This window comes from Teleopsis dalmanni, chromosome 2, assembly GCF_002237135.1.
Source record: "Teleopsis dalmanni isolate 2A chromosome 2, ASM223713v2, whole genome shotgun sequence".
Taxonomy (NCBI): Eukaryota; Metazoa; Arthropoda; class Insecta; order Diptera; family Diopsidae; genus Teleopsis; species Teleopsis dalmanni.
This window is the reverse complement of record NC_051847.1, coordinates 11969420-11975256: the sequence shown is the minus strand read 5'-3', so window position 1 is coordinate 11975256 and position 5837 is coordinate 11969420.

The following is a 5837-nucleotide window of genomic DNA, read 5'->3' as shown; positions in this document are numbered from 1 at the left end:
CCTGTTCGAGTTTCGCTTTATGACTTTCGGTCTCCGTAATGCTGCCCAGACGTTTCAGCGTTTTATGAATGAGACTCTAGGTGATTTTAATTTCGTTTTTGCGTACATCGACGATATTTTAATTGCGTCAAAAGATGAAGCAGAACACAGAATGCATTTGCGACTGGTTTTAGATCGACTTAGAGAAACTGGTTTGACCGTGAATTTTGCCAAGTGTAAGTTCGGCTGTTCCGAGATCGAGTTCCTTGGGCACGTTATTAGTGCAAAGGGTTTACGTCCTCCGGAGAGTAAAGTTCAAGCTGTTCGTGATTTTCCTCTGCCAGCAACGGTGAAACAGCTTAGACAATTCTTAGGCATGGTGAACTTTTATCGGCCGTTTCTGCGTAACGCTGTGCAGAATCAGCAGCGGTTGTTTCATCTTACACCAGGTAACCGCAAGAATGATAAGTCGGTGATTTCTTGGACTCCAGAAGATGTAGAGGTTTTTGAGGCTTGCAAGAATGATCTTGCCCAAGCTACGTTGCTTAACTTCATGGCTCTGGATGCACAATTGACGCTCACGACTGATGCTTCAGACGTTGCGGTGGGTGCTGTTCTCCAACAAGTAGTGAAAGGTGTGACTCAGCCATTGGCATTTTATTCAAAAGGTTTGAGTTCAGCGCAGACTAAGTATAGTGCTTATGATCGTGAGTTGACTGCTATCTATCAAGCTGTCCAGCATTTTAAGTATGCATTAGAGGGACGTGATTTCGTCATTTTTACGGATCACAAACCATTAACGTTTGCGTTCAGGCAAATAAGTGAGAAGGCATCTCCTCGTCGTGCAAGACAGCTGGAGTTTATTAGTCAGTATTGCACTGATATTCGTCATCTGGCTGGTGCAGATAATACGGTGGCTGACTCTTTGTCTCGGGTTGCTACGGTTCAGTTGGAGGCAAATGTTATTGAGTTAATTGCTGAGGGGCAGAAGACTGATGCAGAGTTGCTCGCTCAGCTGAAGAGCCAGTCTGAAGATGGTGTTGGGTTGAAGAAGTTGAGATTGCCGGATTCGAGTATTGAACTGTACTGTGATGTGTCAGGCAGTCGTGTTCGTCCTTTTGTTCCCGCAAACTGTCGGCAGCTGGTACTCTCAAAACTCCACGGTTTGGCTCATCCTGGTATTCGAGCAACGCGGAAATTGGTGCAGGCTAGGTATGTTTGGCTTGGTTTGGTTAAGGATGTAGCTGTGTTTGTGCGTAGTTGCATTGCGTGTCAGAAGTCCAAGATTCAGCGGCATACTAAAACACCAATTGGTTCGTTTGCTGATATTGATAGTCGGTTCCAGCATGTTCATGTTGACATTGTGGGTCCATTGCCTTTGTCTCAGGGGAAGCGTTATTGTTTGACTTGCGTCGATCGTTTTTCTCGGTGGCCTGTTGCTGTGCCTCTGTCGGGCATTACGGCAGAAGAAGTTGCAGCGGCTTTTATCGACGGTTGGGGGGCAAGTTTTGGTTCTCCGCAGGCTATTACCACTGATTTGGGTCGGCAGTTTGAGTCTGCTGTATTTCGGGAACTGACGAGATTGCTTGGAGTGAAACACTTTCATACCACGGCTTATCATCCTCAAGCAAATGGCATGGTTGAACGTTTCCATAGAACATTGAAGGCAGCCATTCGATGTCATTCCTCAAGTAATTGGACGCAGTCTCTTCCGCTTGTGTTGTTGGGATTGCGAACGACACCGAAACTAGACCTAAATGCTAGTCCTTCAGAGATGTTGTTTGGAAATCCTCTTTGTGTTCCAGGGCAGATGCTTTCGGATTTCAAGCAGAAGTCGTCCGAGACTGATTTTGTGTCGGCGTTGCGAAGGGCTTTAGCTAAGGTTAAATCCGTTGAATCAACAAGACATTGTCATCCATCTGTGTATGTTCCGCGTGACGTTATTAATTGTAAGCACGTTTTTCTTCGAGTGGATCGGGCTCGAGCTCCACTTGAGCAGCCTTACGAAGGTCCATTTGAGGTGCTGAGTCGTAATGAGAAGACGTCTGTTATTGTTTGCCGTGGGAGAGAGGTGACTGTTTCGAATGATAGGTTGAAGGCGGCGTACTTAACGTGTGATGATCTTGAACAGGTTGTTCCAGAAACGCGTCAGCCTTCAGCGTTGTTGAATGGTGATCAGTTAGTGACTTCTGGTGATTGTAGGCGTGAATCCCTGTTGCCGATTCCGAAAGTGACACGAGCTGGTAGAGTAGTGCGTTTCCCAGCAAGGTTAGCGGAATTTCGGGATTAAGAGTGGTGTTGTCGACTTAGTTGTGGTGTCGCGTTGTTGCTAGTACTCCATCGCTAGGAGGGGGTACTGTGGCGACCCAGTTGGCTGTGCATTTATTGAATTTAAAAAGTAAAATTCAATTTCAAATATTTTTAAGTTTTTTGTTTTGATTGAGGAGAACGTTTCGATTTTTCTCTCTGTAAAAAGTTGAATAAAAGTTTATTAACATTGAAAATTTTTAGAGTTTTATTAATTAGCAAGGTGAACAGATCATTGCTAAACTTCTATAATTTTTTAAAGTCAAATATCACGCGTCTTATAACGAAAAGAAACTGTTTTTAAGTTAGAAGGTCTCGAACAGTAATGAAGCGACATTACCAAGTGCTCATATCAGTAATCTTAAGGAAATATTCGAATTTTCATTTAATTCATTTATAGTCCGTATATAATTTATTGGATATACTATTTATTGAATACAATATAAGATTTATAATGATTATATGTTAAATATAATGAGCTTTATAATACGGTACTGTCTCTTTTTACAGAAATGAAAATAGATTGACATAATGCCCAGCTGTTGCTATTTAACTCAATACCGAATTTATTATGGTTTTATATACATTAATCCAAGCGGAAGAAGCTAATATATACTCAGTGGTAACAATAATATTTATCTTCAAAAACATAATAATATGTAATACTTTTGTGGAAAGTAATCGTATTTTATTTATAATTTATTTGTATTACTAACAGCCTTTCTATTCTTATATACAATGAGTTGCATTTTTAGAATACTTTCAAAAGAGCAAGACAAAGAAAGAGCAAGGATGGGACATATACCAGAAAGTAGTATATCGATTTTTTTGAATCAAATTAACATGGAGTTATATTAATAGAAATATGTGAATAAATCCTAATAAAAAAAACTAAAACTAAAACTTAACTAAGCGTTAACTCAAACGTATGATTAAGTTGTCTCTTGCCTAACATTAAACTTAATAATTGTTGGAAAATTCTAGCTTTGTTGCCTGCCTTTCATAAAGCGTCAATCAATCTTGTGACCACCACAAACGCCTTTCGAAATGAAAATGCGGTACAACTGGCAAAACTCCAACAGTAAATCTTTTGAATACTCAACTTAAATGAAACAATTTAGATTAAAAATCTTTAAGATTTTGAAAGTATTTTAATCCTAATTTTAATGGAATATGTTCGTTTTGATATAAAAGGAATGAATTACGTCGCATCCTAATACTCAATTTTTTTTTAAACTATTAAGCTAAGGTTCAGATCTATTAAAAGAGAAAAACATATTGACCTAGTTATGGTTGATATGAATAAGATGTTTAAGTACCCTTTGCTATTTGTCATCAGTCAATTTCTTCTGTATAATCTAAGTGCTGGTAATTATTTTCAAAGTATTATCTCTGAAACGTATGAAGTTCAAGAGACGATAAAGTATAGCAATACACGATAATGTTGAAGGATCGTCCTCAAACACATGAAGCTTTTCAATTCTGGGATTCGGTTTGGAAGTCAAAAAAAGACATGAATTATTAGTATCCTTATTTCGAATAGTTATTATATACAAATACGAAGTATGAATTTTCAAACTATATTTAGTAAATACTTTGGCAAATATATAGCTTTCTACAACTTAACGATTAATTTATTGAAATCCCATAAAATTTGAAACTAGATCATAAAATATAAAGCCAGAATTTTAGAATATATAGTAAAACGGCAGCATTTGAAATGGCTATGATATATACAAAGAGACAAGTAGCAAACACTATAGTACCGGTATGTAGAGACAGATCAGGAGATGGATTGATAGTGTGCTATTTTAATAAATTGGGTATATGTCAAACCAAATTTCTTGGCCATTGAAAGATTAATATACTGAATACTGAAATGCTATGAAACAAAAAAGTCTGAGTGCTGGCATAATTTTCCAAATAAGTTCTAAGGAAATATACTACTATAGTTTTTATTGAATTTGTTGTCGATTTTTAAACGGACTTTCTATTTACTGAAATCTTTTGAGGTATTGAAAGTAACTCCACCCCTATAAATTTATTTATTTTGCATGTGTATGTGATCAAACACTAAGTCGTTTGGGCTTATAAAATATTTTTTACTTAACATTTAAAACCAGTATTATTGCAATTTTTTTCTTCACCTACTATATTATCACAATATTTTTATTAAACATCAGAATCGACGGCTTAAATGAACTCGATGTCATCACTCTTATCTGCGTTTCCAGTTTTTGTAGAGATAAAAATACAATAAAAAAATAATAAAAAGCAGACACTTTAGACCGCTTTGGCGCATCTATGGAGTCCTGAGAAGCATTTATAAGGAGACCCATCTGTTGTGAACTCCAACCAACCAAGCAACTACATAAATAATTACTTTATAGTGAATAATATTTATTCAATTTTTGAAAACATAATAAACGCACTCAAGTTCTAAACGTGCCAATGCTTGAATGACCGACTATAGTTTCCAACAGAAGTTATTATCTTTACCATTCATTTAATACAATACATACTTTCAGTTAAATGTTTGGCAGTCGTTTGGTTAAATTTTTACTTTTGATTTCAAATTAAAAGCCATATTAAGTTCTCCTTACACATCCAACAAACCATGCTTACTTACTTACAATCCTAATGTGTAGTTGTTGCTTGGGATGCGATGATGATGACCCAAGGCGCCCATTCGATGCAGATACTAATTTGTATCTCTTGTTGTGGTTAATTTGCGTGCTGCTCAGCTGGCTGGATTAATCAAGGCAATTAATTGTGCTTTTAATTTGTTTGGTTAAGCTGCTGAGATTTTAAATAGTTTTCGAAAAGTTACAAGAAGAAAAACTACTTAAGGACATACTAAGGAAGATTGAAATTACTTGATTGATTGATACTTTAGTTAACTTTCCGTTCCCTTTAACAGTATGAAATAAACTTTTTGAAACAAACATTCAGGAAAAAACTTTAAAAAATATTAAAGTCTTATGTGTAAAATTCATTGGATATTATATTATGAAAAAGTTTATTTTTAAATTTATTGTATCAAGAAAATACCGGGAATTTGATATAATCAAACAAAAAATATATTATCTAGCAAGTCAATACTTCTTCTTCTTTATTATAGGATTAAATCCTATTTAGTTACAACAATTGAATTGGATATACTTATGTAAAATTATGACATATCAAATTATTATATTTCTGTAAAACCAGACCTCCAGCATTTACACCATCTCTTCGGCGATCGACCGGGTAATTTCGCGACTGTTGGTTTCTCTAACATTACAATTTTGGCCAGGCGATGATTTTCCATTCTTTGAACATTTTAATTCTATCTGGTACCTCGCAGACTCTCCTAATATCGTCATTGTGCGTACGGTCCCGACGAGTGAAGCCTGCTATCGAACGCAAAGTGTGCATTTCAGTTTTGGATATGTCATATTCGGTGATTTTCATATCGATTCTTATCTCAATGGCATACTTTGATATAGATTTAAAGCAAGTCAATATAATATCATTAAATAGTGCCAAAAGAAAAATATTCAAAATCACTT